Source organism: Ranitomeya variabilis, chromosome 6 (assembly GCF_051348905.1).
Source record: "Ranitomeya variabilis isolate aRanVar5 chromosome 6, aRanVar5.hap1, whole genome shotgun sequence".
NCBI classification, from domain to species: Eukaryota; Metazoa; Chordata; class Amphibia; order Anura; family Dendrobatidae; genus Ranitomeya; species Ranitomeya variabilis.
The window spans coordinates 86,585,977-86,599,475 of NC_135237.1; the positions used below are offsets into that span (position 1 = coordinate 86,585,977).

Here is a 13,499-nt window from a genome sequence, read left to right on the forward strand (position 1 = left end):
TGACATTTTTTGATCCCTTTCTATTCCAATTTTTGGGAGGCTGAATGAACAAAACCAGCAATTCAGGATTTTTTTTTAATTTTTTTGATGTTGTTCCGTGTGTGGTAAAATTGATAAGGCAGCTGTAGTCTTCAGGTCAGTACGATTACAGCGATAGGGACATCGGGTCACCATGGCAACGATCGACAAAAGAGATTGCTGACAGCACTCACTCATTGGGGCACCCGTTCCATGTCCAGGGAACCTTCCTGGATCTTCAAGGTAATCCAAAGTAGAAAATGAACAGCGCTCCAGCCGGGTGTAGTAGTAACGTAGAAAAGATATTTATTCAGCCATGTTAAAGCGACGTTTCGACCGACATCCGGTCTTTTTCAAGCATACAAAATGGTCACCGTGGTGCACGGTAGCTGAAATTTATTCAGAGGCGTGGGCCTATTGATGAATATGATCCAAGATACTCAAGTGCACACTTTATGAACACTGAAGTACAAAAACAACTCTTGTTGACTCTGGGCCTATGTGGGTTTATTCTGTGTGAACCCATCCTAACACTCAGGACTATCTGTATCTCCTGGTCAGCTCTGGGTATTACATTGATGGCGATGACAGGGACAATATTTTCCATAGATAGTAGGAAGACGTCTGTGAAATCTATAGCTGGACAGACTGCTGATCATACCATTGAATGCTTCTGGCATCGTGACAGCTTCCTCCGTGACTTGCAAAATGTTTCCCCCTTGAAAAAAACAAAATCCTATTCCCTGGAGTTGTACAATGAGCTTGAATAGCAAACAATACATTCTTTGAAAACATGAAACATCACTGACTGTGTCACCAGTGTCAAGAAGCCTCTGCCACAGCAAAACACATCCAGCACTTTGTTATACACCTGTGAGGGTGTAGAGTACGGCGTTCCACCTCTCTGACAACTCCTGATGTTTACATTTATGAAAATGATTGTGTTTTATCATTATCTGTTAGACTGCACAGCTTAAAGTGGTGCTATACAGAGAAAGAATGAAGGTCCCCATCTCACTCTACCGTTTACTAACTCTAAATATATACAATATATGACGCCATTATACTCTATGGAGCATTATATGGGCTCATTATACTGTATAGAACAATATATGGAGTCCATTATGCTGTATGGAGCATTACATGGGGTCATTATACTGTATGGAGAATTATATGGAGCCCATCACATACTGTATGGAGCAATATATAGAGCAATTTAACTGTATGGAGCCTTACATTGGACCCATTATACTGTATGGAGCAATATATGGGACCAATTATACTGTATGGAGCATTATATAGGGGCAATTACATACTGTATGGAGCAGTATATGGGCCCTTTATACTCTATGGAGCAATATATGGGGCCCATTATACTGTTTGAAGCATTATATGGAGCAATTATACTGTATGGAGCTATATATGGGACCATTATACTATATGGAATAATATAAGGGACACATTATACTCTATAGAGTAATATATGGAACCCATTATACTGTATGGAGCAATATAAGGGGCCACAATACTGTATGTAGAATTATATGGGGCCTGTTATACTGTATGAAGCAAAATATGAGGCCATTATACTGTATGGAGCACTATATGGTGCCCATTATACAGGTCCTTCTCAAAAAATTAGCATATAGTGTTAAATTTCATTATTTACCATAATGTAATGATTACAATTAAACTTTCATATATTATAGATTCATTATCCACCAACTGAAATTTGTCAGGTCTTTTATTGTTTTAATACTGATGATTTTGGCCTACAACTCCTGATAACCCAAAAAAACTGTCTCAATAAATTTGCATATTTCACCCGTCCAATCAAATAAAAGTGTTTTTTACTAACAAACAAAAAAACCATCAAATAATAATGTTCAGTTATGCACTCAATACTTGGTCGGGAATCCTTTGGCAGAAATGACTGCTTCAATGCGGCGTGGCATGGAGGCAATCAGCCTGTGACACTGCTGAGATGTTATGGAGGCCCAGGATGCTTCAATAGCGGCCTTAAGCTCATCCAGAGTGTTGGGTCTTGCGTCTCTCAACTTTCTCTTCACAATATCCCACAGATTCTCTATGGGGTTCAGGTCAGGAGAGTTGGCAGGCCAATTGAGCACAGTAATACCATGGTCAGTAAACCATTTACCAGTGGTTTTGGCACTGTGAGCAGGTGCCAGGTCGTGCTGAAAAATGAAATCTTCATCTCCATAAAGCATTTCAGCCGATGGAAGCATGAAGTGCTCCAAAATCTCCTGATAGCTAGCTGCATTGACCCTGCCCTTGATGAAACACAGTGGATCAACACCAGCAGCTGACATGGCACCCCACACCATCACTGACTGTGGGTACTTGACACTGGACTTCAGGCATTTTGGCATTTCCTTCTCCCCAGTCTTCCTCCAGACTCTGGCACCTTGATTTCCGAATGACATGCAAAATTTGCTTTCATCAGAAAAAAGTACTTGGGACCACTTAGCAACAGTCCAGTGCTGCTTCTCTGTAGCCCAGGTCAGGCGCTTCTGCCGCTGTTTCTGGTTCAAAAGTGGCTTTACCTGGGGAATGCGGCACCTGTAGCCCATTTCCTGCACACGCCTGTGCACGGTGGCTCTGGATGTTTCCACACCAGACTCAGTCCACTGCTTCCTCAGGTTCCCCAAGGTCTGGAATCGGTCCTTCTCCACAATCTTCCTCAGGGTCCAGTCACCTCTTCTCGTTGTACAGCGTTTTCTGCCACATTGTTTCCTTCCAACAGACTTACCATTGAGGTGCCTTGATAGAGCACTCTGGGAACAGCCTATTTGTTGAGAAATTTCTTTCTGGGTCTTACCCTCTTGCTTGAGGGTGTCAATGATGGCCTTCTTCACATCTGTCAGGTCGCTAGTCTTACCCATGATGGGGGTTTTGAGTAATGAACCAGGCAGGGAGTTTTTAAAAGCCTCAGGTATCTTTTGCATGTGTTTAGAGTTAATTAGTTGATTCAGAAGATTAGGGTAATAGGTCGTTTAGAGAACCTTTTCTTGATATGCTAATTTATTGAGACAGGTTTTTTGGGTTATCAGGAGTTGTAGGCCAAAATCATCAGTATTAAAACAATAAAAGACCTGACAAATTTCAGTTGGTGGATAATGAATCTATAATATATGAAAGTTTAATTGTAATCATTACATTATGGTAAATAATGAAATTTAACACTATATGCTAATTTTTTGAGAAGGACCTGTACTGTTTGACGCATTATACGGGGGTCATTATATACTATATTGAGCAATATATAGGGCCATTATACTGTAAGGAGCATTATATGTGGCTATTATACTGTATGGAGCAATATATGGGGCCATTATACTGTATGGAGCATTATATTTGTCCCATTATACTGTATGGAACATTATATGGGGCCATTATACTGTATGGAGCATTATGTTTGTCCCATTATACTGTATGGAGCAATATAGGTGGCCAATTATACTGTATGGAGCATTATATGGGGCCATTATACTGTATGTTGATATGTATTTTTGGGCCATTGCATTATATGGAATAATATAAGGGACCCATTATACTGTATGGAGCAATATACGGGACCCATTATACTGTATGGAGCAATATATGGGGGTCATCATTCTTTATGGAGCAATATATGGGGCCACAATACTGTATGTAACATTATATGGGGCCCATTATACTGTATGAAGCAAAATATGAGGCCATTATACTGTATGGAGCACTATATGGGGTAACAATTTTCATCTGCATCTACAAGTCCAAATGTGAATGGCACTCGCACCTCAGGAACTAGGCTGAATACGATCCTCCCCAGCACCACATAACCAGGGTTTTTTCCTGACTGCAAAGCACTTAAGGCCTTTAGTTCTAGTCCACCAGGACTTCCATAATGACCCAAAAGCCCTGAATTTAAATTATTCAGCATGTTCTGTAGTCTTTTACCACGGATCTTTCCCTTGTTGTTGAGAAGAGCACACAACTTGCTCAGATAATCAAGCAACTGTTCTTCCTTCTTCACAGGTTCAGTCCAAGATGGCTCTAGGGCAGCTGCTTGAGAAAACCCATCCAACGCTCCTTGGTAGTTCTCCTCGTACTTGGACAACATTGCTCGATTGAGGTGCAAATCTGGATTGCTAGAAGCAGTCTTGTCCACCCTCTCCGCTTCTGCCATAATTTCAGAAGAGTGGAGTGCAGACAGAGGCTGAAGTGAGGGACAGAGTGCAGGAACTAGTAGACAAACTTTATCATTTCCGGGACCACTATTTTGAAACCCACAGTGTGGAAGATGCTATCCGCAAACAATATGACGTGAAGAAAGAAATGGAGCAAACCATCATTTTGATGCATGAGATTGATGATGCCTGGAAGAACAAGGCTTTCTTTTTAATGCTGAAAGGAAGGGCTTTGAATGTGAATGCCAACTATTGCCTAGAAGCAGAAGAGGTGCTTTCTAAGGTGGTAAAACTGAATCCTGGACTAGTAGAAGCTTGGAATCAGCTCGGAGAAGTATACTGGAAGAAAATGGATGTGACCGCTGCAAAGACTTGCTTTTTGGGTGCCTTGAATCACTGTAAGAACAAAATTTCTCTGCAAAATCTCTCGATGGTGATGAGGCAACAGCGCTTGCAGGACCCTGATGAAAACTCTTGAAATATTATGGATAGTGTAAAGCAAGCCAAGCGAGCCGTACAAAAGGACACGAGAGACGGTACCTCCTGGTATATCCTTGGCAACGCATATCTCTCTCTCTTCTTCTGTGTTGGACAAAATCCCAAAATTTCCCAGCAGGCTCTAAAAGCATATGTCCAAGCGGAGAGGGTGGACAAGACTGCTTCTAGCAATCCAGATTTGCACCTCATTCGAGCAACATTATCCAAGTACGAGAAGAACTACCAAGGAGCGTTGGATGGGTTTTCTCGAGCAGCTGCCCTAGAGCCATCTTGGACTGAACCTGTGATGAGGGAAGAACAGTTGCTTGATTATCTGAGCAAGTTGTGTGCTCTTCTCAACACAAGGGAAAGATCCGTGGTAAAAGGCTACAGAACATGCTGAATAATTTAAATTCAGGGCTTTTGGGTCATTATGGAAGTCCAGGTGGACTAGAGCTAAAGACCTTAAGTGCTCTGCAGTCAGGAAAAAACCCTGATTGTGTGGTGCTGGGGAGGGTCTCATTCAGCCTAGTTCCTGAGGAGCGAGTGCCATTCACACTTGGACTTGCAGATGCAGATGAAAATTGTTATGCTATAATGGTTTACAGCACTATATGGGGCCCATTATACTGTATAAAGCAATATATGGGGTGCATTATACTGTATAGAGCAATATATGGGGTCCAGTATAATGTATAGAGCATTATATGGGGTCATTATACTGTATTGAGCATTATATGGGCCCATCATACTGTTTGAAATATTATATGGGGGCCATTATGCAGCACCCCAGGGTCCTGGTCGTCGAAGTGGCATTGCTTTCCTCTCGGTGAGAGTGATGCTACATTTGGAGGCAAAGTAGGATAACTGCATCCAGGTATCACAAACATGCAACACATTTCACACTCCAGACCACCAGGGGGAGCTTCTGCTCCTATTTATTAGGTCACTCCCTATATATATATATATATATATATATATATATATAACTGGTAGTCTGTAGGGAGAGGTAGGAAGTTCCAGACAGTAGTCTGAGGTGGACAGAGGGTCCAAGGAGCTGTGCATGCCCTCAGAGCTGCAGCTCCCAGAAAGAGACATTCAGAAGGCAGAACTGTATTGCAGTGAACGTGAAGGAAAGCAAAGCAATGGAGAGGATATCAGAAGGGGACAAGACCTACACAGGCTGCCTCCTTCTGAGGCGCAGAAGCCCGGTAGCCAGAACACCGAGGTAGTAAGGACCTTTATGCTTTGCTCCAGAGACCGGCAGGACAGCTAATTGCAGGTTACCTGTCCGCACATATACCCAGGAGGCACGGTGGCACCCCTCAGAGGCCGGGGCGTGATAGAGTCCCTATAAACAGCCTCAAGCCACCAGTCATACGGGTTTTGTCCTATCCGACTACTGGGGACAGAGAGAGAGACACCACATCTGTGAGACCCTTATGTGAAGCCATAGGCAGTAAGGGACTACACCACTACAGCGCAAGGGAAGTCTATTGATTTCCACCTGGACAAAGGGGACTCTGGACTTGCCTCCAAACTGGCCGGACTTTGCCTGCCCTGTGATCTGGTGCTCTGGACTGTGGACGCTGAAACCTTCAGTAAAGGTAAAGAGACTGCAACCATGTGTCCTCGTTATTCTCTGCGCCTCTCACCATACCACCACCTACACACTGGGAAGCCCGGGGGACATACTTCACCTGTGGGAAGGTATACCATCTAGCTGCCATAACGTCACCCCAGCGGACCCCTTAAAGCAGCGTCGGTCACCCTGACCGAATACCACAGGTGGCGTCACGAACACAAACTATATTCCTTTAAAGACCTTTCCCTTTTACACGGACGTCTCAGGGCCACGGACTAGGTCAGCCATCGTGACATCCCCCTGTGAACCGCAGGACCCGGTACTGAGTACCCCACGGCCCCATGGGGGGCGATCCAACTTTATACTGTATTGAGCAATATATGGAGACCATTATACTGTATGGAGCAATATATGGGGCACAATATTCAGTATGGAGTAATATAAGGGGCCCATTAAACTGTATGGAGCAATATATGGGGCCACTATACTGTATGCAGCATTATATGGGGGCCCATTATACTGTATGGAGCATTATATGGGGCCTATTATACTGCATGGAGTATTATATTTGGCCCATTATGCTGTATGGAGCTATATATGGGCCCATTATACTGTATGGAGTAATATAAGGGACCCATTATAATGTATGGAGCAAAATATTTTGGTCCATTATTCTTTATGAAGCAATATATGGGGCCACTATACTATATATAGCATTATATGGGGCCCATTATACTGTATGGGGTAATATAAGGGGCCCATTAAACTGTATGGAGCAATACATGGGGCCCAATATACTCTATGAAGCATTACCGTATATGGGGCCCATTATACTGTATGGAGTAGTATATGAATCCCATTATACTGTATGGGGTAATATATGGGGTCTATTATACTCTATGGAGAATTTTATGGGGCCCATTATACTGTATGAAGTACTATATGAGGCCCGTTATACTGTATGGAGTAATATATGAGGCTCATTATACTGTATGGGGCCCATTATACTGTATGGAGCAATATATGGGGCCTATTATGCTGTATGGAGCAATATGTGAGGCCATTATTCTCATTGGAGCAATATGTGGGGCCCATTAAATTGTATGGAGCAATATATGGCGTCATTATACTGGAGCAATATATGTGATGTCCATAATTTTGCATGAAAAACTGAAGGTTGAACTTCATGGACCTAGGTATTTTTTCAACCTGCATAACTATGTATGTAACTATGTGGTGCTCATAATACTGTATGGAGGACTATACTGTCCGGTCTAAAATGATAAGTGTGCAGTCACTCTGTGTGCTGTGTGAATTCACCGGTTTCTGAGCTAGGGTCGAATTTACAATAGATATATCTCATGCAATGTGAGAATTGAAATTTATTGGCATTGTATTATACCTATATTTTTTATCTGTACATCATGAATTGTGATATGTGTTAAAGGGGCCCACTGAGACTTTCGCCTGGGGCCCACGAAAACTTGTAGCCGACCCTGGGTACATTTATGGCATGTTGATGGGATATATCATCTATGTTCCACACATAAAGGCCCAACCAGAATCAATCAGAATTTTGCAGAGTTCCTACAGAAATGAATGGAGAGAGTCACGTACAGTATGTGCTGTCAACCGTTCTTTTCTGGAGGCCACCACTGGGTCCTCATTCTTTCAGTTCAGCAGTGGAACATTAATCGGACATAGACTATATGGCAGATCCTTTCAATTGGCCATAGGTGTCCCAAATGGAATAAACTCGTAAGTATTTCAGCGACAGAAATGAACTAGTGTATTCCAAATTAACTTTTGCTTTTGTGGAGATGGTGTGGGTAATATATTTAAAGGAAGTCAAATAAAGTTGTTAAAAAGTCATATAGAGTATTTAGCCCCTATAAAAATCATACTTGAACATTATATTTTAGGGGCACAGTGCCTGAAAAAATTACTTTTAATTAAAATGTAAATGAGGGGTATTCGGTGCACTCTTGGCATGGCCAAAATCTCAGTGCACCATCATTCTCCTCCAGAGAGAAGGAAATGGCAGAGAACATTTTTATATGTGTGGCTCCTGGCCTCATTCGATCGCTGAATAGGTGATTATAACAACTGCCACCAATGATTATGATGTATTAGGAACTATATGATACCCAAAACATATATGAAACCCTACACATGTACAGAGATGCACTGATATCCCCCCATTTGCATTTTAATAAAAAATTATTTCCTCAGGCCCATGTAAATAAAATGTACAGTGCTGATATGATTTTCACAGGAACTACAGTAAGTGCCTTATATCACTGTATAGTTAGCTTAATATGCATGTTGGTGGTGACAACCTCCTTTTAAGGGAGTGGTGTTACCATTTTTGGGATCTAAGTGTGTGTGTGGGGGGGGTGATTTAGTATGCGGGGTCTGAGTGTCAGGGCTGATTTTTAGTCTCAGTTCTATCATTTGTAGCTTTCAGCTCAGTGTGGTATGTTCTCTGTGCTCTGAATTCAGACATTCTGATCTTCTATTGCTGGACCATGGGGAGTGAAAAAGGATGGCCCACGTGACCGTCGGAGTGGCACAACACTTGCTTGCAACCCTGACAGGCTGAGAGACTCCTTTCACTAGGGCCAGTGAAACAGAGCCTTGCCAGCCCAGTAGCACTGCCACCAGTTCTTTATAAGATACAAGCCTGGTCTGATAACGGGATTATATTGGGCCAGACACCAGCCCTGGTAGCATGTGACGTTAAACTGAGAACAAAAACATGTGGATCGAGATAAAAGAGCAGTTAACCTCAGTTCAAAATGTAATTAAGAAATAGCAGTTAACAGGAACAGTGGAAGTCAATATAAGGTCTGGAAGACCAAGCTAAATCTCGTTGAGAGCTGCACATAGGATTGCTAGAGAGGCAAATCAGAACCCCAGCTTGACTCTAAAAGACCTTCAGAAAGATTTAGCAGACTCTGGAGTTGTGTTACATTGTCCTACTGTTCAGAGACACCTGCACAAATATGGCTTTCACAAAAGATCATCAGAAGAAAACCTCTCCTTTGTTCCCACCATAAAATTCAGCATCAGAAGTATGTAAAACAACATCTAAACAAGCCTGATGCATTTTGGAAACAGGTTAAAATATAACTCTTTGACTATGATGATTAAACATAAATGTGGAGACAAAAAGGCACAGCGTTTCAGGAAAAGAACATCTCACCAACCATTAAGCGTGGGGGTGGATCCAGGTCCAGCTCCAGGTTTTCGTGGGTCCCAGGCGAAAGAGTCTTAGTTGGTCCCTTTAACACATACCACAATTCATGATGCACAGATACGGCAGGGGAATATAGGTATAGTACAATGCCAAACATTTCACATACTTCTTACATTACATGAATGATATCCATAGTAAATTCTACAATACCATGCAGCAGAGGGGATTCAGGTGATCAAGGATTCACAGATTTCAGGGTTTTAATAACTGAGGTATCAGCAAAACCCGATCTTGGCAGGAAAGAAGCTGCATCAAAAATGCAGGTTTAGGTTTTTGGGTTATTTTCTCTTTGTCCATGCTGATGTGCTTGAATTTTCAGCAGCAAAAACGCAGCAAATAATGATACCTGCATTTTGCTGAGTTTTTTTTCAACACCCATTCAAGTCGATGGGTGAAAAATGCTGAAAAAACGCAGCAAAAACACTGAAAGAAGTGACATGCTCTATGTCCAAAAACCGCAGCAAAGCACAAAATACTGATCACACAAAAAACCAATGTGTGTGCATGAGATTTCTGAAATCTCATAGGCTTTGCTGGTATTGTAAAAAGCAGCTGAAAATTAGCTTAAAAAAAGCAGCAAAAAACACTCTGTGTGAACTTACCCTTAGAGGTAAACGAGATATTGGTAAATGTACCCTACCAGTAGAAACTGTCCTCAACAGCGTACTCTTTACAAAAGTCAATTTCCTCCTATATAGTCCTCCACATAGTATAATGAGCCCCATATAATACTCCATACAGAATAGTGGGCCCCATACAATGCTTCAAACAGAATAATGGTCCCCATATAATGGTCCATACAGTATAATGGGTCCCAATGCCTCATTTAAGGCTCTGTACGTAAAAAAAGGAGGCAGGTCAAATCCGTCTTGAGGCTGTTTAATCTTTATTTTCACTTTTGAGTTACTGATATGCTCGTTCTCTGGGTTGACCTGTGGGGGGGGGGGCAAAACAGTGGCAAAACAGCCACGACCAATCAGCGACGGGCACAGTCCGGCGGCAAAATGGCCACTCCCTACTCCCCTCCAGTCAGCGCTCACACAGGGTTAATGGCAGCGTTAACGGACCACGTTATGCCGCGGTGTAACGCACTCCGTTAACGCTGCTATTAACCCTGTGTGACCAACTTTTTACTATTGATGCTGCCTATGCCTATTTTTTATTTTAATTCTTTTTTTTAACAGGGATATGATGCCCACGTTGCTATATACTACGTGGGCTGTGCAATATACTATGTGGGCTGTGCAATATACTACGTGGGCTGTGCTATATACTACGTGCGCTGTGCAATATAATACGTGGGCTGTACAATATACTACGTGGCTGTGCAATATACTACGTGGCTGTGCAATATACTACGTGGGCTGTTATATACTACGTGGGCTGTGCAATATACTGCGTGGCTGTGCTATATACTACGTGGGCTGTGCAATATACTACGTGGGCTGTGCAATATACTATGTGGGCTGTGCAATATACTATGTGGCTGTGCAATATACTACGTGGCTGTGCAATATACTACGTGGCTGTGCTATATCCTACGTGGCTGTGCAACAAACTACGTGGGCTGTGCAATATACTATGTGGGCTGTGCTATATACTATGTTGGCTGTGCTATATGCTTCATGGCTGTGTTATATACAACGTGGGCTGTGCTATATACTATGTGGGCTGTGCTATATACTACGTGGGCTGTTATATACTACGTGGGCTGTTATATACTACGTGGGCTGTGTTATACACTACGTGGGCTGTGTTATACACTATGTGGTGTTGTGAAATTGGATTTTGGGCTCCCCCGGTGGCCACTGGTGGAATTGAACTGGTGTGCATCATCCTCTCTGTTCACCTGTTTCCATCAGGATGTGGGAGTCGCTATTTAGCCTTGCTCCTCTGTCACTTCCATGCCGGTCAACATTGTAATCAGAAGCCTTTCTGTGCATGTTCCTGCTGCTAGACAACTCCCAGCTAAGTTGGACTTTGTCCTTGTTTGTTTTTGCATTTTGTTCCAGTTCACAGCTGTAGTTTCGTTTCTGTGTCTGGAAAGCTCTTGTGATCTGAAATTGCCACTCTGATGTTATGAGTTAATACTAGAGTCTTAAAGTAATTTCAGGATGGTATTTTGATAGGGTTTTCAGCTGACCATGAAAGTGCCCTTTCTGTCTTCCTGCTATCTAGTAAGCGGACCTCAATTTTGCTAAACCTATTTTCATACTACGTTTGTCATTTCATCTAAAATCACCGCCAATATTTGTGGGGGCCTCTGTCTGCCTTTCGGGGAAATTTCTCTAGAGGTGAGCCAGGACTATATTTTCCTCTGCCAGGATTAGTTAGTCCTCCGGCCGGCGCTGGGCGTCTAGGGATAAAACGCAGGCTACGCTACCCGGCTACTGCTAGTTGTGCGGCAGGTTTAGTTCATGGTCAGTTTAGTTTCCATCCTTCCAAGAGCTAGTTCTTATGTTTGCTGGGCTATGTTCTCTTGACATTGAGAACCATAACAGTTTGACCGGCCTAAAAGGGTTAAATTAATTGACAGAGAAAGGAGAGAAAAGAGAAGTCTGCTGAAGATTTTTTTTTTTTTTTTTTTTCTCAGTTCTGAGTGTGCTTGTAATTGAATCTCTTGCAAGTCTGCCTATATTGCAGCCTTTCTCTCTCTCTCTCGTTCTAATCCTGGAATGGCTCTGTGTTCACCTGTTTAAAATGGATATTCAGAGTTTAGCTGCAGGTTTGAATAATCTCACCACGAAAGTTCAAAACTTACAAGATTTTGTTGTTCATGTTCCTATATCTGAACCTAGAATTCCTTTGCCTGAATTTTTCTCGGGGAATAGATCTTGCTTTCAAAATTTCAAAAATAATTGCAAGTTGTTTTTGTCCCTGAAATCTCGCTCTGCTGGAGATCCTGCTCAGCAGGTCAGGATTGTGATTTCTTTGCTCCGGGGCGACCCTCAGGATTGGGCTTTTGCATTGGCTAGAGGGGATCCTGTGTTGCTCAATGTGGATGCGTTTTTTCTGGCCTTGGGGTTGCTTTATGAGGAACCTCAGTTAGAACTTCAGGCGGAAAAGGCCTTGATGTCCCTATCTCAGGGGCAAGACGAAGCTGAAATATACTGCCAGAAATTCCGTAAATGGGCTGTGCTTACTCAGTGGAATGAGTGCGCCCTGGCGGCGAATTTCAGAGAGGGTCTCTCTGATGCCATTAAGGATGTTATGGTGGGGTTCCCTGTGCCTGCGGGTCTGAATGAGTCCATGACAATGGCTATCCAGATCGATAGGCGTCTGCGGGAGCGCAAACCTGTGCACCATTTGGCGGTGTCTACTGAGAAGACGCCAGAGAATATGCAATGTGATAGAATTCTGTCCAGAAGTGAACGGCAGAATTTTAGACGAAAAAATGGGTTGTGCTTCTATTGCGGTGATTCAACTCATGTTATATCAGCATGCTCTAAGCGTACTAAGAAGCTTGATAAGTCTGTTTCAATTGGCACTTTACAGTCTAAGTTTATTCTATCTGTGACCCTGATTTGTTCTTTATCATCTATTACCGCGGATGCCTATGTCGACTCTGGCGCCGCTTTGAGTCTTATGGATTGGTCCTTTGCCAAACGCTGTGGGTATGATTTGGAGCCTCTTGAAACTCCTATACCCCTGAAGGGGATTGACTCCACCCCATTGGCTAGCAATAAACCACAATACTGGACACAAGTAACTATGCGGATTAATCCGGATCACCAGGAGATTATTCGCTTTCTTGTGCTGTATAACCTACATGATGTGTTGGTGCTTGGATTGCCATGGCTGCAATCTCATAACCCAGTCCTTGACTGGAAAGCTATGTCTGTGTTAAGCTGGGGATGTAAGGGGACGCATGGGGACGTACCTGTGGTTTCCATTTCATCATCTATTCCCTCTGAGATTCCTGAATTCTTGACTGAATATCGTGACGTTTTTGAAGAACCTAAGCTTGGTT

The 13,499-nt window shown here is 42.8% G+C and overlaps 1 pseudogene; it reads left to right on the forward strand.

Moving 5' to 3' along the window:
* The first annotated feature begins 231 nt into the window (after window positions 1–231).
* Window positions 232–8,809, forward strand: LOC143783221 (tetratricopeptide repeat protein 5 pseudogene; annotated as a pseudogene).
* Window positions 8,810–13,499: the final 4,690 nt, after the last annotated feature.